General features: G+C 38.9%; 1 protein-coding gene across 3 annotated transcripts in view; it reads left to right on the forward strand.

Moving 5' to 3' along the window:
* Nucleotides 1-22,844, forward strand: part of PDZRN4 (PDZ domain containing ring finger 4) — a 412,100-nt gene that overhangs the window by 13,300 nt on the left and 375,956 nt on the right. The window lies entirely within an intron of this gene.

Raw genomic sequence — 22,844 nt, forward strand, 5'->3', positions numbered from 1 at the left:
GATCAAATGTTCATCAGATGTGTATATACATTATGGATTTCTTGAACAGCTAAGTGAGTGTACAGAAGTGTTGGTATAAGGATGTTTACTTTTTCAAGGTAAAGCTGTAGAAACTGACTAGGCAACAAGGAGTGGTATTCTGTTTCTCTTTATGATGACTGAAGAGGAGGGTCAAATGGTTCTTCATAAATTCACCATTTTTATGTGAAAGTGTTTTGTCCTGAAAAAGTGATATAGCTGTTGTGCACCTGAGAGGTTCAAAGGAGCTATGTTGATAAATGATGTTCTGGGACTCTTTGAACAGTTAGGGAAGCTGCTCTTCTTTTTGATTAGTTAGTTGAATGCATATTGTCTTTTACCTATACCAATACAATTCTTTTCCAATCATGTAATATTCCATTACAGCTATATTAAAGTCTGTTCCCACATAATTATTTTCTTTTACTAAACAGAATTGAAAAGAGTTTGACTTAAAAACTAAAACCAAAAACTCTACCTAAATTCAGAAAATGTTTTGTTTCTTCTCTCTAACTAGTCTATGATCTTTAAACATGGTTAACACTAAAAGATGCAGCAATATGTGTGGGAGAAGTTATTTTACTTAAGTTAGTGAAATGGATTCCTTGCTGTGTTATGACAGTGGAATTTTTGATCACAGCTGTATTGTGCCCTTTAATCATTGCACTTAACTGTAGCTACATTATGTTTGCTGCTAGTGCAGCACTTTGACCTTGGTTTCAGTGAGGGTGCAGAAGCATTGTTTTAACTTGACAGTTGAACAGCATTCCAAAACAAGACAAATGAAACAAGTAGATCAAGAAATTGATAGGAAGGGAAGCTGGTATCTGGCACCATTTCCTTATTAAAGAGTTGACACCTGAAGTGTGTCAATGCCGTTTGAATGCTGGCATTGCTTAAATTGTAGGGAGCCTAGAGCAATATGCCAAATAGGATTTTTTTTTGTTTGTTTTTGTTTTGGAAAAAGAGAGTGAGCACATGTCTTCAACTGGCTGAACTATATATACACTTGTTTAGGAGGGAGCAGAGTTGGTTATAATTATGCTGAACTTGCAATGTGCCCTTTATCTACATAGAGCTCTTGTATCAGAATTTTCTAGCAGCAGCATTATAGCTCAGACAACAAATCTCTTTTCCTCTGATCTTATCGTGGCACTCTTCATGTATTGCTTGATAGAGACTGTGCTGCCATAAGGTTTGATACATTTACTCAAACTTTTATTCTTCATTTTACTATTTGTTCAAAGTATTTTTGTTTTTAATAAGAAAGGTGAAAGTTTTTTTACACGGAGGAAAGAGTTTACAGACCAAAATTAATTAAACTGTAAGAACTCTTCCCTTTTTGTCTGAAGTTACATTTTAGAGAATTTCAGCTGTATAAGGAATACAAATACTGGTATTTAAAGTGTCAGGAGAGCTTAAGCTCCATATGAAAATGTCCTACATAAAAATAATTAAATAGAGAATTAATTCCTGCTCTGCTGCTTAATAATTTTATGCTACATGGCTGAAGGTTGATCTTTTGGCACCATGTGCTAGTCCATGTTTTACTGTTATACTTTATGACTCCTTAGTTTTTATCATGTTTTTTTGTACTTTGGGAAGGATTTCAAGAAAATCTAGGGAGAAACTGCAGAACAGCTAAACATTTTATTAAAAACATTAGTGCTGCAGCATTTAATCAAAATGAGAATATTTCTAAATAAAATTTGAATTAGTAACTACCTCTGTAATGCTATGACTTTGCCAGTATAAACATCTGGAGTTAAAAGGTTGAAATTTACCTTGGCAATACATGAATAACAATGTCTTCTCACACCAGAATGCTCTGGAAGTCTGTACTACTGCTGGCTTGTTTAAAGGATCAACATGAATGTTTTCACTGTGAGGAAATGAGTCAGACTGTGTATTTGTTTCAGGAATGTTGGCAAATACACAGAATGAGAGACATTTTTGGTGAGGAGAAGAAGGGAGCCAGATCTCCTTATTTTTGGTTATTCTGCAGCCATTCAGAGATCAGAACAAATGTGTGATATATGTGTGTGTTTAAAAGAGATCCTTTTGCAGCAATCAAGTGCAGAAAGAATTGATGTTGTTTTGGGCATTTGTAATGACTTCAATTAGTTGTTTGGCTTTGTGGTGCCCATTATAGTCTTTTAGCAGTGTGTAGCTAATGGGATAATGGACAGAACTGTCCCATTAAATTAGAGGAAAATCAACATAGGCATAACAGTCTATTCTCAAGTCGTGTTTCTAAATAAAGAAGGTAATTAGTTTTAGTGCTTTATCAGATGTTTAACAACCATTGACTGCAAATGGTTGGCAAGGGTGAGTTTGTGCAAACGTCAGATGACTGCTCCAAGGGTTAACTTAGTGAAGCGAATGGATTTCACAGTAGTGTGACACTGGGAGCTGGAATTGGGAATTAAGTCTAGCAGACTTAATTGTCACCACTCTTCACTACCCATTCATCACAATCTAGAACAGACTACTGGAAAGTTTGCTAATCAATTAGTCTTACTTTAAAGGATGCTAAGATATGAGATTTCATTTCTCTGTGAAGATATTCTATGTACGTGGAAGAAACAGGTCATACAAAGTACTCAAGTTCAGCTGTGGACAGAGACACTTGCATACTTTGTGTATAGATAGTGCAATCTACGTTTGTATTGTCTCAAATATTGGGGTTATGGACTTAAATGTCATTAGCTTTTCTTATACTTCAGAACTTGCACGATTTAATTGATGCCTGCTAATTAGCAGACTAAGGCCTTATCTACGCTATGGGGGTAAGTTGACCTAAGTTACACAACTCCAGTTATGTGAATAGTGTAGCTGGAGTCGACGTAGCTTAGGTTGACTTACCTCGGTGTCTACACAGTGCTGTGTTGACAGGAGACACTCTCCCGTTGACTTCCCTTACTCTTCTCGTTCCGGTGGAGTAACGGAGTTGACAGGACAGTGATCTTTGGTCAATTTAGCGGGTCTTCACTAGACCCACTAAATCGGCCCGCGGTGCATCAGTCGCTGCAGCATCAATCCGGTAAGTGTAGACATTCCCTAACATACTAGCCCTAGGTAAGTATGAAAAGGGATTCCACCAGGAAAAGTTGAGCGTCAACAGTCTGAATAGTGAAGGTCCAGTGCCATACATGAAAGGGGCATAGTGTGCCAATTTTTGCCACAGTACTTGGTACTGTTACTCCTTTGCAGAGGGGTAGTAGACTTCATTGCCTTGCATGTCAGTTTCCTGTTGGGGCAATGATGACAGGGTATTTTCTTAGTGTAACTTGTTTATTTACACTATATAAAAACCAGACCTTCCTGATGTTCAAAAATGACACTCAGGCAGGAATCCTAGCTCAACACTAGTGCCTTATTCTCAGGGAGGAACTCTACCTCATGAACTGATCTCAGCTTAGAGAGATTAAGACAGAGAGCAAACCTTTCTTCTGCTTGCCACTGCTTCTCCCAAAAACTTGCCTGATAAAACTCAACCATGTGGCACAGGGCAGCCAAGGCTCCAGGCATGGGGGGCCGGGACTCCAGACCCTGCCACACCAGGCAGGGTGACAGGGCAGCCAGGGCTCTGGATCCTACTGCACCAGGCGTTGGGGCAGCCTGCCCCCTTGACTTCACGGGCCCAGCGGCCTTTAACGACACAACTGGGCCACAGCTGTGTGCTAATTGGGCCACATGCAGTTGAGTACTGTTGTATTAGCAGAAGAAACTTGCATCTGTAAAGTATCTAACCAGAAACTTTTAAACTATTGCCAGACTGCTGACTGAGCTCTGTGTCAGCCCTGTGATGTTTTACCTTCTTCGTTTTTCTGTCATTGCATTCACTATGTTGCTGAAGCAAAATCTCTGATACTTATCATGTTTTTTTAGCTTAGGATATCTACTGTTAGATTACATCTGTAGAAGCAGTGAGTCTAAAAACAGTCTTGCTGGGATCAGAGCAATTTGGAATGACTTTGAATCCAAGTTCATGATGTGACCAGTAGACTATGGGTAGTAGCAGAGGAATACTTCCTTAATGGACACATCATATGGTATATATCACATTTTTTATAAGACCAAGTAGGTTTTGTTTATATCGTCTAAATATTACAGTAGTTGTCTTGGAAAAAGATGCTTCAGTAGCCCATAGAGAACATTAGACTTGCAAATCTTAATGCAGATAATATAATGATGCTGGACCATACTGGACCAATGGACCACCTCATTTTAGGTGAATACATGTAAACAGGGGCAGAATTTGGCCCAGTATATTTTGATTTCAATCGAAGACTAAAAATCTAGTAGCTCCGTAGTGGAGATTTTTTTCTATATTAATGGAATAGCATTGTATAATAAATTATCTGTATGCAATTGGAATTCTAGAAATGATCCCTTAGACTGTTGGTTCCATGGAGACTTAAGTTTGCAAACAGATTAAATACTGTTTTGGTACTCGTAATATTGTAGGTTCTCAAAGAATTATAAAATGTCTTGACTTGCAACTGGCTTTTTCCTTTGTGTATTTTAAATGTAACTGAAGGGGTTTTTACATGGTAAGAACTGAATTTGAGCCTAAATTCTGCAAATTGCTTAAGCTCATGCTTACTTTTAAGCATGAGTTGTGCAGCTGATGTCACAACTCTGGGACTACTCTCATGCATCAGGTTAAGCATGTGTCTAAGTACTTGGCAGGATTTGGGGCTCAATGTTTAGTTTGTGTCTCACAACAGAGAATGACATTGCTAACTGTGGCACAGGGCAGAGAATTGCATTCATGTCATTCCTTGTGCTACTTTTAGTATTAGTGATGTGCTCCTCTGTTGAAGGAGATACACCAAACTCTTAGGTGATGGCAGATAAATAAGGGGAAAATCGCATTTTTATATATTTAAATTTGTTTAGAAATATTTTTGTTTATAATATTTTAAGTCTATACGTACACGTATTTTGGGATCTTAAAATAGTTTTGCCCATATCATCCCTCATGAGGAGACAAAAAGATAAGGAAAATCATGCAAAATTTGGTTGAAACTATCTGGAGACAAAAGGGCAGGGAAGATGGTAGTGAAAGGGCAGGAGTGTGGTAAGTATGCAACATACTTCTTCCTCTGAGCCTACAGAATCCCTCTGTACAAACAATATGTATTTGGGATTCCTTGGATTCGCACTGAAAAGATGAAAAGCATTTTGAGACAGTGTTCCTTAAATAGTTTGGTAAATTCAGTGGGATTTCCTGCTGCTGACAGAAGCATTAACTTGTGCTCTGCATATTTTACCCATCCCAGACATACAAATTTGAGGAGAGGTTGATATAAATTTGAGTGGATGGATAGTACAACCACTACCAAGCGGGCTGTGTTCTAGGCAGAGCGGATCATGGTAAATCACTGGTAAATCACTGCTTAATGGAGCTTCCAAGATCCGTAGCTGGTGGTGTTGCCATTCATCATGGATCCTCAGATTCTGCATGAAGGATAGGCCATATTCTGGCTCTTTCACAATGACACTAATCCATCCCCCAGTGGGACGTGTCAGAAACGCTACAAGTTGAGACTCAGAATTTCTCTGAATGCTGTGTTTCAGTCTGTGCTTGCTGCGTGTTCATTCCTTCTCCCTTTTTTCTCAGTCTGTTTTTTTAAATTTACTGTTAAGTTTCTAAACAAATAAAACTCTAACTCTTGGATTTACAGCAGTCGATCAATAAAGGTAATGGGCAGTTTACATGAAAGGCAGTTGTGCAGTAAATTCTATTCTGTGCAGTTTCTTATACCCTGCTCATCACAGTAGTATCTGAGTAGCGTTCGATAGCACATTGAGCAATGTTACTAACATCGGTCTTATTTTTTTCTCTCATCCCCTTCCCAGGGGGAGAAGTGGATCTGCAATGGAGTGTTTTGATTTGGAAATCTTTTTAAATTACATATACGCACATGTTGCTATGACTTTTTGTTAGAGAAGACAAGCTCAAAGAAATTAACCTTGTGCTTGAATGGTTAGGTTTGTGATGGTTCTTAATTCCTGGGAGATTTCATTCCATAGTCTCAAACCAGTCCTTGAGAAAGGTACATCTCTTTTACAGATGAATTTTATCTTATTGTAGAAAATTCCATTGTGTCAGAGGAGTGAGGCTGTCAACCAGGGTCTTCATCACAAGCTTTTGTTGATCTTTTACATATCCTGGGCCCAATATTCAATATGGAGCTGAAACCAAAGACACGGTTAGTTATAGAAGGATCGAGAATATGAAAGACGTTTTCAGAGTGTTCCTTAAACCTTCTAAATGGTTGCAGAATAGACAAAGTTAAAAGCTTTAAGAGCTTCGCTGCAGTGACTGGAGACTTTGAAGCTCACATGATGAGAACTGGCTGCAATAATTAACAGTAGACCCAGCTGTGAGTGACTCTGAGGTTTAAGAGAATAGTACGCTAAGCTTGTTGCTTAGAACTTCTTAAGGAAGCTTGAGAAGGCTGTGCCTCACTGAACACATGTTGCTGTATTCCTAGCAGTTTTTTAGTGTTTTCACAAAGTAAAATCAATAGAACCTTCTTCAACCTTTTATAAAAGGTTGTTCTTTATTGTGGGTTGAGTCAGCTTCACAATGAGAGGAGAGACGGCGGACATGTGTTATGTGAATGCAGTGTTTTATCCTCTTAACCCCTTGAATTGTAGCTGCTTTTGCAATCCAAAGGCTATATGCCCCAAGAGCTTTGATCTTCTCTGCCCTTTTTCTTAATCAGTTAATTACGTTTGTAAGGAGTAGCTAATCACTGTTCTCTGTAATCTGAGGCTGAGCAAAGAAATCCATTAGTGTCTACCAGTGCAGAAATGCTCAAAAAGAATAGTCATTATTCATGACTTCACTGGGGCTGGGTTTCTTTAAAAGATTAATAACCTAATTTTCAGATTGCTTAGAGATACTGTAATGTGTTGAACTAGTTTGTGATCCTCCATCTAACTCATGAGTGGGAATAGTCAGGAATGAATATGTAGCTTATGCTTTTCAGATGTGTGGAAAGAAATTGAGTGAATATGCAAAATATACCTTTGTGAAAACCTTTTTTTCCTAAAATTCAATATTCTGCAGAACTCAAAACTCTATAGGGTTAGAGCAAATCATTCTCAGATTAGAAAGATCAGATGTGGTATTTTCTAGATGCAGATATTTTCGGACTTTCACTAATGGGGCTTGTCACAAACAGATAGCTACAGGTTAATGTATCTTTCACCTGTAAAGGGTTAACAAAGGGAACCAAACACCTGACCAGAGGACCAATCAGGAAACAAGATTTTTAAAAGCTCACGGAGGGAGTGTTTGGGTGTGTGTCCCTTTGTCTGTGTCTCTGGTCTGTCTCTCGGTTATGAGAGGGATCTTTCTATCTTCAAGCTTCTAATCTTCAGTTTCCAAGTTGTGAGTACAAAGGTAGAAAACAATAGGCTTTTATTATTTTTTTGTATTTACATGTGTGTAGTTGCTGGGATGTTTAAATTGTATTTCTTTTTGAATAAGGCTGTTTGTTCGTATTTTTCTTTTAAGCAATTGACCCTTTATATTGTTATCTTGATACAGAGAGCATTTTTATGTCTTTTCTTTCTTTTTATATAAAGCTTTTCTTTTTAACTGGTTGGATTTTCTTTCTTAAGTGAGGCTGTAGGGATAGAAATCCCTGTGCCAGGTTACGGTCTCTCTCAGGGAAGACTGGGAGGCGAAAAAGGAGGAGGGGGGAGTAAATTGCCCTCTGTTTTGTATCAAGGAGTTTAAGTACAGTAATCTTCCAGGATAACCCACGGAGGGAGCCTGGGGAGGAAAGTAAAGAGAAACAAGGGAGGGGGTTTTCCCTTTGTGGTAAGACTCAGGGCATCTGAGTCTGGGGTCCCCAGAGGTTGTGGGAGACCAGAGTGAGCCAAACACTGGAATTTTTGGCTGGTGGCAGCGCTATCAGATCCAAGCTGGTAATTAAGCTTGGAGGTTTCATGCAGGCACCCACATTTTGGACTCTAAGGTTCAGAATTAGGAATTATGCTTATGACACGGCTGTGAATGGCTGAAGGCGTCTAGGCAGTCACTTTTCAGTGAGAATGGTGCATGTTGTGTTGTCCTCAAGCTGGTTGGCTGAAAGGGGCTAAAATAGTGAGGAGGACAAATAATATGTATTTTTAGTAAATGGATATCTTAGTTGTGATTTATTTAATGAAAAAATATTTCCAGTACATATCTTTTTCTTTAGACCCAACCTAATTGCACTGCTGTAGCAGCAGGGAGTGGACAGAGGTAGTGGAGTGTTATGCACGGGTTTATTCTGCCTATCTGTGGTGGGTGGCTTGTTCCTAATGTTAGTGAGGTGAATGAATCCAGGGACTCCACCTATTCTTACTCTCTCCATGAATATCCAATGATAAAATACTTTTATAGACTAGACAAAATCCAGAAAAATGCACCAATCATTGCACTTAACGTGATGCAACATGAACAGTTATTAAGAAAATGAGTTTATTACTTGAGGTAATATAATGTAGCATGAAAATCACCAAGTACAAGGCTATTGACTGCTGTATGACATGTTCATGGAGAAAAAGATATTGGATATTATCTCAGTTACGTGACAAAAAAAGAGGATTTAAGGAGATTGCTGCGGAAGGCAGAATAGAGAACAGGCATCATATGATACCAGCCTACAACCAAACTGCCCATGAGATTAGCCATGTTCGTGACTTAGAACTTGGACATTTCCTTCTCTCAATCTTAACATGGCTCAGCTCTCAGTCAGTTTGATTTCTAAAGTCCTTCTAGCTGCCTGCAGGAAAGCAACTTGAAATGAAGAAGGTTTGCTGTCTTGTATGAATTCAAATCCCTGCACTTCTGATTGATCAGGGCTAGCCATAGACATGTGGCAAGTGTGTGGCCGTAAGGCCACCATACTGTCAACAAACCTTTTCAGCACACATCTATAACCTTGCCCACTGGCTGTGTCTGTTTGAATAGTAGCAGCTGTTGCAATCCAAAGGCTATAGTTCCCACTAGCTTTCAAGATTCTGCTCTTCTTCTTAATAGATTAACTATGTTTGTAACAGGTACATTAACAAATATTTCTGGCAATTATGTTTGTACGGGGTACATTAAATCTGAAAATTGAACGTGGGGTCCCAGGCCTTCATTCTCCCAGAATGACCAGCAACCTCACCCAGATCAAATACCATCTGCTGATGCGAGATGTGGAAGGTGGTCTCTGAGGTGTGGCTGGAGCCTCACACAGCTTGTTTTGTTCAGGTTCCTGCATAACCTAAAGCAAGCTTTGCGCTTGATTGCCTTCAACACCTTTAGAAATGTCACCGAAAGAGAGATGCTAACTGCACTGAGAAGCAAGCTAGTTGCAAGTTTGTCTTTCTGATATCCAGGGGTAGGTAAACTAATCACAATGCAGTCTCTAGTTTAGGAGGTTTATTGAGATAGTGACAAACTTCCATATAAAAACCTACATCAGTATCAAATGTTCCCTGTACATTTTCAAAAACTTCAAAAATGTTTTACTTTCAACATTTTTTTAAAGAAACACATTTATCTTTTAGAAAATTTACAAAACGTTTGGGTTTTTTTATTTTCCCTTTTGCCATTGAAAAAGGGAGACAGAAAAGGTGACATGGGGAACGGAAACAAAACGTATGGTTATTTTTGTTTCTTTGTTTTTTTCATCAGAAAAATTCCCCAGAAATTTTTGAAGAAGTAAAACTTGCACAACATTTTACATAAGAACACCCACATTGGGTCAACCAGTGGTCCATCTGGCCCAGTACCTTGTCTTCTGACAGTGGTCAGTGCCATATGCTTCCCAGGTAATGAACAGAACAGGGTAATTATCGAGTGATCCATCCCCTTCTGACAGTCAGAGGTTAGGGACATCCAGAGCATGGGTTGTGTCCCTGACCATCTTGGCTTATAACCATTGGTAGACCTATCCTCTATGAATTTATCTAATTTGGGTTTTTTGGGGGGCGGTGGAGGAGTGGATGTTTGACTACAAACATTTTTCATTTAAAAGATTCTGACAGCACTGTTTTCCTGACAGACATATGAAGAGTCTTTCCTGGTTGTTTAACTGTTGTGACATTTTTACTATGGAATTGGCTATTTTTTTTCTTCTTAGTAGAAGCTAGTGAATTACTCTTTGCACCCAGATAATTAGTTCTTTCCAAGTATCATCTTTTAGCTAATCAGTCACCAGGTCTGGCTTATAGTATTATCTACAATTCAGAGAATGATGTCAGTGGAGAAGGTTGAGGGCAGAGTTTTAACCTTATTGCCGACAAATCCTGTCATTTGTTGGTTAAAGGCCTAAGTTTACATTATTGGCTTCCTACTGTTGTCACTAATCAGTATTTTAAGCACTTAAAATACAAAATCAAAGTAGTGCTGGTATATTAAAGAGTCTGCCTTCTGTATAAGCTATGTTGCATGATTTCTCCCACTCTTTTGTATTTTGTCTGTTTGGACTTAAAGCATTACGGGTCAGAGACCTGGCTTATTCTATGTCTTTAAAGAGCATAGTACACAAAATATTATGTATTTAATAGATAAATAATAATAATAATCTTAAACTGTATAAATAAAATGTCTGTAATCCAACATAAAACAGTATCTTCCTAGTAGTAAACATTCTGCTTTGACTTCTCACTTGGTCTGACCCTGGATTCCCATTTTATTTACAAACAAGGGGGAAATCTAACTGACCAGAACTTAGCCAAAGCTAAAGAAAGCTCTGAAAACTTGGCTCTTCATGCTAATTTAGCTTGTTGTATCTGATGTTTAACGGGGACAACTGAAATGTGCTGTCCTCCTATGAATCTTCGTTGTAGTAAGCCACGTATTTTGCTGACTGTTTTGTTAACATTGTGCAATATTTTTCAGAGAGATTTCCCAAAGTGCCTAACGGATTTACGAGCACAAATCACACTGAAAGTCAACTGTTGTATGGGCACATCTAGTTGTGGAGCATAAGTTCCTTGTTTCAGAGTCTTCCTTGTTGCTCTGTAGCTGTCAAGTACAGATATATGTGATAATACCTACAGAGAAAGAGTTACCTACCTGAGATTTGTTCCTTGAAAGCAGTATCCTCTATTGATTAACGCTCATCCACCCCTTTTCATGAGTCTTGTAGACTCAGACCCTGAAAAGGATCTTTTGGATTTGCATCAGCTATTACCTCATGTATGAGTCCAGAATTCTCTCTCAAAAAAAAATGTAGGATTGCCAATTCCATTTTTCAGAAGATTTGAAACCAAGAATTTCTAGTATGAACAACAATGAACAACAATGAAAGGTAAAGTAATATACCCTGGAATCCTCCTCACTTGCACAGGATAAGTGTTTATCCAACTCTATATTGATGCAGTATTTTACGTCTGTGTATTTACATGTATTTGTGCATGTATATCAAATATGGAGCTTTTTTCACATAAGAACATAAGAACGGCCGTACCAGGTCAGACCAAAGGTCCATCCAGCCCAATATCTGTCTACCAACAGTGACCAGTGCCAGGTGCCCCAGAGGGAGTGAACCTAACAGGCAATGATCAAGTGCTGTCTCTCAGGCTAGACTTTTTCCTAGTCTGGGCCCAATCCTTTTCTTTGGTACAGTCCTTGTTAGTTCCAGCTCAGTTGGTAACTAGGGGTTTCTCATAACTGGCAGCCTTCTTTGTTCTGTTCCACCGCCTTTTATAGCTTTGGCACAAGGCAGAAATCTTTTGTCCCTCTGGGTCCTCACCCCTCCTTCTAAATGGAAAAGCACTAGGTTTAAGATGGATTCCAGTACCAGAATCATATGTCCTGTGAGACCCCAAGCCTCCATTCTTCCGACTCACACTAACATAGGAAGGCTTACAAGTAAACAGAGCCATTTACAACCAATTGTCCTGGTCAATGGGAGCCATCAAGATTCTAAACCACCATTAATGGCCCACACTTTGCATAGTTACAATAGGCCTTCAGAGTAATACTTCATATTTGTAGCTTCAGATACAAGAATGATACATTCCTACAAATAGGATGAACAGACTCAGTAGATTATAAGATTTGTAATGATACCTTACAAGAGACCTTTTGCATAAAACATATTCCAGTTACATTATATTTACACTCATAAACATATCTCCATAAAACATATAGAGTGCAACATAACTCTTGCCATGCTGTATTAGGAGGAGAACATCACCAGACAGACATTTAAATTATTTTATTTAACTAAAACAACAACATTATGTATTCTGGATTTTTTTCTTCAACAGCAAACCTATAATATTTTAACGAAACAAGCATATGAATTTTTGAATTTAGTTAAAAATTCAAGTTTTTTTAAAATCAGGTTTGTTTTTGTTAAAATTGTTTTTAACTAAAATAGTTAAATGAAATATTTAAAACAAAAACAAAAATTAAATCAACTATGTCAGGTCAACATGAGAAACTTAAAATATTGGCTTCTGCAGCTAACTCAGTCATCTTCACCTTCATTTTCCTGTTTGTTCATAATCTGGAAAAGAAAAACAAATGTTTGTCCTTTTTCAGGTCCCAAACGATTTCTCAATTTGGAATGAATTAGTCCAAAGGAAGAAAATATTCTTTTTTTCACCAGCAGAAGTTACTGCTGTTAAAAGTGAGATTATCACTTCAGCAGTCTCTGAATCCCAGTGTTTAAGTGACTTTCACCAGGTTCACTGGTTGTGACGTTCTTTAAACATCATCACAAACATTAATTTCTTGAATGGATTCACCTTAGCTCTGAAGTTTATTATAGTTGGCATTTTTATAGAGGATGATTTGCTGGATGTCCATGTCATAGCCAACTCCTCTTCAGCAGTTAAGATTTGATCTGGTACTGATAATGAGAAATAGCAGAATGAGCTGGAGATAATGCTGTCCCTTTTGGTTTTTAATGCTTGTAATTTACCTCTGTCATTGCATATTTCTCTTTTAAGATCTCAGTCAGTTCTTCTAATTTCAATGAAAAAACATCAGCAAAAAAACAGCATTTCCTGCATTTTGGTTCAAGGCTGACAGAAATAGACTCAGGGTACTCAAGATGTGTTCAACATTTCTCTTAAGCCTAGATGTTGAGAACTTTTGGCTGTGACAGGTGCCATCATATTTGCTTCATGATTTTGTTCACAAACTGTCATCAGATTAGTCCAGTTCTCTGATATAGTGCTCAAAACAGTCCACTTACTGAGTTCATTGCATGTCTTTGTGGAGAGTTAGCTGGTCCCCCACTTTTTTCAGCAACAGTGCCTATAAGTGGTTGTTACGAAGATTTGCATTTTAACATTAGCCTTTATAATCCCTAGAACACTGAAGTCTTTGGCATAGGACGAACATGAGCGCGCTACAACGTATTTATTAGCTTGGTGACTCTTTTCACTCTCTTTCTAAATAATTTCTTCTCGTCTGGATACATTGCAGCATGCTGTGACCAACGCTGGATTCAACATTTGAATTATTTTTCACAGTTTGTATAGCTTTTAGTGGACTACATTCTTGGAAGTTATTCTGCTGTGTGTGATTCCTGATGTATGGTTTCTGTAAGTAAGACATTCTCTTCTTCTGTTGTCACAGAAGCATATACAATAGGATCATTGTGGACATTGCTCCACCCATCAAGACTCAGGTTAACAATTTTGCCCTCTAGACGTTTTGCACACTGCTCAATTTCTCTTTCATACACTTTATCCAAAAATTTGCCTGCAACATGTGCTCTGTTGGGTGCCACAGGTCCTGCACTGGAATAGAGTAAGCCTGAGCAGGCTCGGTCAAACAGCACTTCCAGGCTGCCACCCTTATATGACCCTGGACTCAGTAGTCTGGGTCGAGCAGCACTTCCAAGCTGCCACCCTCATATGTCACAGGTTCAGCACATCCCTATCCCTACTTTCATGTTACAATTGTTCTGGTGGTAACCCACTTGATGAGCAAACCCCCCAGTATTTGTGGGCGCTATGGAGATCTTTAGCTTAGTTAAGAGGAGCGTTGCTGCAGAGTAAACGGGGAAGCCAAAAACAGAAAAGAGTGAAGTTTAGAGAGGGAGGGAGGGAAGCAACCAACTTAACCATAAAAGTTATTTATTGAATAATAGTGATAATGACACAAGGAGAGTCTAAACAAACATAGCAGTTACATTATAAAAGATTACAAAAGTCATATGTAGACAACTATACCTGATCAAACAAGTCAGGGTTAAAAAGTTATACTTCAGGTAGGAAAAAAAACAGAGAGAGAGAGAGAGAGAGCGCGCGAGCTGGAGTCTCACCATTCCATGAAGCTTGAACTGGTTGGGGTTCCCAGGTGATGGTGGTAGCTCAGGGTCCTGAGTGCTGTAGACAGGCAGAGCCCCCAGCACGATCAGTCAGGAGAAGATGAAATATCAGTGGAACTGATGCACAGTTTGGATCCATGCATCAGAACACTTACTTGAGCATGGGTAGGGTTTTTTTTGGTAGGGAAACAACAGTGGTTCAAGGGAAAACACTAGATGGGTAAACTGATGACTCAAGGGTTTTCTTTAGGCTGGACAATAGAAACTGATCATTCCTAGCTATGGACAGTGTTCCTTCAAGGGAGCTCACAATGCAATTAGGCAGCTTCAGTATTTTGGATATCAGTGAAGGAGTCACTACTAGAATAGAATCTGATAACTGCTGAGCTGAGTGTGTGCAGGCGTAGGTTCATTAACATCTGGAGCAGAGATCCCCCAGGATGCAGTGCTTCCCTGCTTTTCTGGTCCCCGAGTTCAGTGCAGTTCTTGCCCTGGAATCTCTGTTCTCCATTCTGTGTGCTAATGGAGATGCCTCCCTGTTCCACCTTTGATGCAGTTGAGGCTAGGGGAGTTGCCTTAATTCTATCACACTTGTCAGGAGGGGTTTAGGTGTGTCACCCACCGCCTTTCCACTGCTTTTTGTAAGTCTTTCCTCTGATGGGTTTTGGTTCAAGCAGAGGCGATGGTGGTGGGGAGGGAGGGTCTTCATGAGTCAGACAGGTTGGGTAATGTGCCCTGATTCCCCAAGAACACAGAGCTGACTGGTATCACTCCAGACTTCTCCTTTTCTATTCATTGAACTTTATGAAACATTGCACTTTTAGAAAGAGGTAAGGGATTGACTCTATGTACATAAATTGGCAGAGTGACAATAGGGTTAAGGTCTCTGTATATTATTTGTACCTCTGTATATTATTTATTATTTAAAACATGTTTGCTGTTAACAAGCATGTTATCTCTGGAGACACAAATCCACAGTTTGAGAACTGCAAAAGTAAGCATCTCTGATGGTATCTTCTAGACTGAGCACTGAGTCCCATTGGATAGATAGAAAGAATGACCTAAATAATCTATACGCCTGGAACCCCAGAAGATTGGGTCCCTAATCCATGAACTATTGGAACTCATTTACAAAACTTTTCTTAACCATTACCTGAATATATTGTCTCATACTATAGAATTAGAATTTATAATCCCTATTCCATGATGAGATATCTTTGAGTATAATGTATCTTAATTAAAACTATCTTTAGATGGTTTTTTTCCTCAAAAAGCATTTTATAAAAAAAAGTTGATTTAAATAAAATAAATCTTATTTATTTATTTTTAAATCATTGATCTTTTTAGTAATGGAGGTGATGTGTATAGACAGTGAAATAGACAATGACGTCTGGTCCTAATAAAATAGAGGCCTCAAGTCATACACACTATAATTCTGCATTGAATATTGCATTTTCTTGTTTCTAATCAAATATCAGCTGTGACACCACAATATCTTGTATTGTCTGTTTTATTGATGTGATATCGCCAAAACTCATCTTCTGCTTGCAGAAATAGTCACATTAGCAGAGGCTGTGTATCTCCACTGAGATGGGATGTTATTACTGTGGGCTTGTGAGCTCAACACCCATGGGTGTTCACTCCTGTGGAACACTTGATCTCTGCTATTAATTAGGAAAGCATTAAGGACATTATTGTTCCTATGTATATGTCGAGCCAGCCATATATTATTTGTTTAGTACCAACAATCTGCTTGCACTGTACAAAACACTGAAATACAAGAACTTGTAATCCAAAGAAAGCTAGAACGCACTGGGAAACCCATAGGAGGAAATATCTGTGGTGGTGGGGCTGCTGCTTCTTACGACTCTTGAATAACTCTTGTGGGTTTATAGTTTACATGTTGCAATTTATCTGTATATTGTTGCAGTTGACTTTGAGTTCCTGTGGCATGTAGTTGCTCTGTAGATTGTTCTTTACTGTATAACCAGTGCACTATTTATTGCATGTAATTTTGTGCATGGAGGTATACGTTCAAATAAGAGAGAGGTTTCCTTACTTTATTCACTTTCGGTAGTTACATTAAAATATTCCCAGGGCTCAAACTGGCATTCCTTGTTTGTCTAAATATTCCAGGCATTTAAGTGGCAATTTTGAATGTGCAAAGAATGCAGCATTGGAACCTGTATTCATGATTGCTGAGCTCTTTATTTAATCACAAAGTGTTGTGATTAAGGTTAGGGCCAGAGCCTGCATTACAATACTATCATGTTCAGATACTTTAAATGGTGTGCACCAAACCCCAAAACATATTTTCACTGATGAAAACCCCTCCTCTCCCTCCTTCACACAGAAAAACAGAAGAGGAAAAAAACCTCCATCAGCTAAATTTGAAATATTGTGACATAATTTCTGCCAAGAAAAAGGGGGGAAGAGACTTAAGTTGCAGTATTCCTGTAGAGTCTTCAGAGACTTGTCTTGAAATCAGTTAACATATGGTTTCATGTCAAATCCAGTTTCTTCACTCTGTGAATTCTCTGGTAGAGATAATAAGTGATGCCAAACAGTTTAAGAGCAATCTACATCTTATAAGGTGATGAGCAGTGTACCATCCTGGCTTATTATGCCCCTGCTGGAATGGAGGAAGTGATGTGAAAATCAGTGACAGCTGTAATCACATACCAGATTGCAGTTTTGAATGTTCACAGGGATGTGTTAAGAAACTCAGTGAACCCTGATTGTATCAGTTTCTGGAGGAAAATCAATTAACTGTTCTTGAAATGATGGTGATGGTTTTTAGCAAGTGAAATTTCAGATGTGTGCTTGGAGGGGGAGAAGGAATAATTCAGATCTAGCAATAGAACAGTGTCACACTGTACTTTGTTAGTCTTCAGTGACATGGAATTATATTTTGAGAAAAATAAAGGTCTAGAAATTGGTACTGTTACTTTGGCAAGAAAGCCACAAGAATTAATCTGATTAGTCTGAACTACAGCTGTTAATATGTCACTTTGCCACTCTTGTATATAGTCTGTATGTGACTGATTAGTATTTAGAAAGTCTTAGCATTTGTTCTGATATTGCACTAGTGAAGAAATATTTTCCTGTCCCAAAATATACTCAATTCAGTAGTAAAGGTGCATTTTTACATAAACAGATTGGAAAATAGAGTTGCTTCATAAAATTAAAACTTGATAAATTCTACTAGATATTCAAATATTATGCAATATTCTATTAAATATTTATGAAGTAACTTGTGTGATACAGCATGGCCAGAGGGCAGCAGGAGAGTGTTATCAGGGAGCCTTAGGGGAGGAAGGTTTGCTATAGATTAACTAGAGCACCTGAAGCCAATTAGAGCACCAGCAATCAGTCATGTGATAAAACCCCCCTGCTTCAGCCAGACAGTGTGGGAGCTGAAGCAGGCAGATTTGGTTGGAGCAGAGAGCAGTTTGAAGGAGTTAGAGAAGAGAAGAGTTTGGAGGAGTGCTGCGGTGGGCTGAGAAATCCAAAAGAAACCCTAGGTAAGGAGCACCTGGCTTGTGTAGAAGGAGGGCAAGAAGCCCCTTCACAAGCTGAAGGGCAGGAGAGGGAAGTAACCCAGGGGAAGGAACTGCTAGTTCAAGTGGTTCACCACAAAACTCAGGGCCCCTGAGTTGGGACCTGGAGAAGAGGGCGGGCCCAGGTCCCTCCCTCTCCACTCCCCTCCTCAAGGACACTAGTGGGGTAATTAAAATACCGGTTCAGAGGCAAGCAATGGCGCCCTGAACCTTCCCCAAAGAAGAGAAAGCACGAGACCCAGCATAACAGTACCAGCAATTTGCCACACTTGGTTTTGGGGTGTTTTTGATTTTGGAGTAACTTAATTGGTTTAGTTCATGCTTGGATTGGTTAAATAAAGAGCAAATTAAATCAGATGACATCCAGAGTGGTGTATGGGTGATGGCAATTACAAAGTATGAATTTGATTTTAAAGCATTGCACCCTGGGCCAAATTGTGCACAGAGGCTGACCCCTTCCTGCAGTCATCATCCCCACACTCCCATACAGAGGACGGACCGCTTCCTGTCTCAACATCCCTGGGAACACAAACTACTACAAAGATGAGAGGATGGAGAAAATGCAGTGGCCTCGCCCTTCCTCCAGCTTCTAGCAAAGCTGGCTGGATTAACATGCAGCACCCCAGGAGTTTTGTATCAGTGGCTGTGTGTCATATGTACACCTTGAAATTCTAGGAAGGCACAGTCCTATGGCTTAAGGGTGCAGTCCTTCCTAGAGCTCCCATGGGAATTGAGTGGCATCCCCCATACTCAGGGCTGTGGATGAAAGCCACATGTGAACCATCAAGTTGTTGTTTTTAGTTGTATTGCACTAGCATCTAGAGCATGGATCGGCAACCTGTGGCACGCAACCCATCAGGGAAATCCGCTGGCAGGCCGGGATGGTTTGTTTACCTGCAGCGTTCACAGGTTTGGCTGATCACAGCTCTCTTGGCCGTGGTTGCCGTTCCAAGCTAATAGGAGCTGCGGGAAGTGGTGGCCAGCACATGCCTTGGCCCACGGCACTTCATGCAGCCTCCATTGGCCTGGAACAGCGAACCGCAGCCAGTGGGAGCTGCAATCGGCCAAACTTGTGTAAGCTGCATGTAAACAAACCAACCCGTCCCGCCAGTGGATTTCCCTGACAGGCCAGAGATTGTCAATCTTTGCTCTAGAGACTGCAACCAAGATCAGGATCCCCATTATGCAAGGCACTGTACAAACAGATAGTCAGACATAGTCCCCAACCTCTGAGTTTACCATCCAAATAGACAAAATAGACTAAGAGTTAGGGGGGGGATATAATACAGTGATTTTCAAGCATCAGTAGCATTTGATTTTTTTGTTTGGTTGTGGGTTTTTAAAAATATTTGTGGTTTATTTTAGTTTAACATTATATTTTATGTATAAAATATACTAAAGGGCAAGGATGGGTGCGGAGGGAAGGCAGAAAGGGACTAGCTAAAAGGGAAATCTGTAATTGTAGTTGCTAGATTCTTCCAGTCTGATTTTACATCTTAACTGATAAGCACAATATTACTTCTAACTTTCTCTTGCAACAATTCTCAAGCTGCAGATAGATACTGTATGTATAGGACTTGATTTTTGTGTGGGTATATTTGGGCACAGTCTTTGGGGCAGGGACTGTATTCCTCCATTTGGAAAACTCCTACCATATTTTGGGGGCTTCTGCTATACAAATAATTCAGAAGCCACTCACCAAATATGAAAGTTATGACCGTGATTCAGCAGACTAGAGCAGGTGTCTGTATAGTCTAAGCAATCATGAGTGCTGCCCTTGAAGACAGTTAGGGAGTTGCAGCAGGAAGAGCTGCAAGTGCTACAAGAGTGGACACTCCTTTTGCTCTAGCCTTAGGCAATTCTGGGCTGTTACCCATGCTGATTCTTAACTCACATAGAAGCCTGCCAAATCAGTATTTCAAGTATTGGTGCTCTGCAATGATAGACAAAACTATGGTGATTCTGAGAAATACCAGTCACTCATACTCCCATTAACTTCACTTGGAGTGTTTAATTTTCTTGGAGCTGATTCAACCCACTATAGTCAAAGACTAGTTAACAAGAAATCATTGGGAATAAATCTTTTCAAAATTGATTTGCCAGTTTACGTTCTGATCTAATCTCTGGCTCCAATTCTGTAACATACAATGTTCCAGCAAGTCTTGTACCCAACATGGAGCACTGTGGAAGTCAGTTTACGTCCATTGTAAAATAAAAGGACAGGTAAAATAATTTTAGTATACTTCTGAAAATTATCTACTGGGTAGACACTTTGGACTTCAAAATGCAAAGGCTAAACTTGAAATAATAAACGATATGTGGGTTTGTGTGCATATATATAGTAAAGTGGCTGTGTATTTGTAAATGGCCTTTTGTTTGAAGAACAATCTGCTTGTTAGGGCTGGTAATAGTATAGATATCTTTGGAGTGCCTGAGTGATCTGAACCTAAGCGCTTCTTAATAATGGCTTGTTGAAAGAAAGAAGTGAATCCCCAAGAATCTGCCTCATTCTACTCAGCTGGGATCTGTACACACACCAAAAAGAAAAAAAGAGAGAGCCACTTGATTTCAGTGTTATCGTAAGTTTATTTGCAGGGAATGTGTATATTTTCCCACGGTTACAAGTCATTATTCTTCTGAAGAGTTTCATAGGGATGTCTATGTAAAATTTGATAGCTGGACTTGCATTACAGCAGTAATAGAAGATACTATGGTGAGATATGTTGGGGACTTTACGCCTGGAACTAGATCATTTATCTTTTATTGCTCTCTTGTTTTTAATACTTAATTAGGTATGTACACAATGAGTTGTATAACATAAAACAAATGGCACATATTTCCAAATTCACCTCTGGATTTGGAATAAACCCATGTTTATTTTTAAAAATTTTTTAAGAAAAATGCTTCTGATGGCAGTCTACATGACTAAAGGTGAAAATAAGCACTACAGTCTCAGATCAGATTGTTTAATTACATACAAGTTTCATATTGATTTGAAGCTCTAAGCAGCAGCAGAAGCACTGACTGAGTTGATCTGCAGACTCAGGTGGGCATTATTGCATCAAATTACACTTGATCAACATTTGGAAATTTTTTGTAACAATAATATTTTTTTTAAATGTAAGCTGATGTTCTACAGAAGTTAATGGTTCTTGCCTGAGAAACTATGACCGAGTAGATTTTTTCAGCCCTACTTATTTTTCCAAGCAGCAACAGCAGACGAATTATATTGACATTCTTGACACTTTCACTGCTGTTTTGGAATGGGTTCTGAATAGCAGTGCTGAAACTGACCCAAGTTTTGTTAGTTTCACTCTACTGCTGTTTGGGAAATATCTGAGCAACAGAAGAAACTAATGGCACCATCTATCCTCAGGCTCATGTATATACCTCTGCATCAGTTCATGTTCAGTTATCTTTACAAGAGAAGGTGCCACACACTTTTCCTCAAATTCTACAGAAATTGAAGGTTCGGTCTCCACACTTGTGGGGGAAGCTTTCCACTGATTTCAGTGAGAGAGAGTGAGTTGGTTTTTGAAGCCCTGTCGATCGCCACAAAATAAATTAGTGTTCTAGTAACTTTATTGCTATATTAAGCTGCAAATGAATTTGCTTGTGAGAAATCGCAACAACTTACAATTTCATGGGATCATGATCCAATGAATTGTAAAAATTCTGAAGTGTGATACATGGTATGCCGAGTAGTTCTTTGTGAAATGTTTAAGTAATGTTTATCTAGAGAATTCACTTCTGCTACTGATTGTAGATTTGTGCTTCTAAAAAATAACTGATTGTATTCTTTGTCTCTACAGTCCAGTTACAGGATCTGTCAGCATCTTGAACCTGTGTATTGGCAAGAGGAAATGTAAACCAGTTAACTTATTTCCCACTAACTTGTAATTGTATAGAGCCCTATCCGGATATTTCTTTTTTGTTCTTTCTGTAGATTTTTACATTTTTCTTTACCATCTTATTCTGTGAAATAAGATGGTTATTTGATAAGCTATACCAAAAAATTCTTTTTCATTATTTTCAGATAATGTGCAGGAGTTTGAACACCTTATTTTCTCTGTAGCATCAATGACCACTACTCTTCTTCTCTCAAGGCTCAGACGCACCCATTAGTGTTAAATGGAGTTAGTTGAACTGAAGAGAGACTAGATTCCTTCACCTTGGGTTCAGGTGAATGTGAAAATCTTTAATGGGAAACATTAGCACTAAGGTTACAAGTCTCTTTACCTTTTGAAACTTATCAATTTCTTCTCTTTTCCTTGCTCCTTCTGTCTTGCAGTGACTTCCTCTCCATTCATTTGCATGTCTTCACTGCTGTTGGTGTGAGAGCCTTCTGCTCTGCTGTTCATCTCCTGCCATCTGAACAGCATTGCCATATTTCTTTGCCTCTTAGATTTTAATCTCATTTGAAAACAACCCTTTTCTTTCTATTGCCTATGTTTAATTTCCTTCACTCTGCTGTTCATTAACTCTGTTATGTAAGGACATATTAAAAATAAAGTTGCATTCTATTGAAGTTGTGGGCTATGGTTACTGAAGGCTGATTGCTCATGTAAGAGCTCCCTCACCACCTTTTTTTAAGGAAAGTGGAAAAGGACACTGATAGCAGAGACTATAGTGCCATCAACTTCAGTAGAGAGAAGAAATGCTATGTTTATTGGCGAACAGTTGAGAGCTTTCTCACACTTCGTTAACTGGAGCTTTTATGTAGTAAATTAATGAGTTTAATTCTTGTCATCTGCTTGTCCTTCATAAACTTAATTGCTTGGCATAGACTTTGTTTTACCCTGCGTAACCTGCTGTCAGGATTTCTCATTGCAAGCATGACATTTATTGATGTATTACAGTATTAATTTATTTGGTCCCCAGCACAGAAAGCTAAGTAAGGCCACAAGAGGTGAAAAAAAGCTTTATAAAATCTCAGCCTAGAGGTCTCTTGGTTGGTTGCCACTAACAT

The sequence above is a fragment of the Chelonoidis abingdonii genome, chromosome 1 (genome assembly GCF_003597395.2).
Source record: "Chelonoidis abingdonii isolate Lonesome George chromosome 1, CheloAbing_2.0, whole genome shotgun sequence".
NCBI lineage: Eukaryota > Metazoa > Chordata > Testudines > Testudinidae > Chelonoidis > Chelonoidis abingdonii.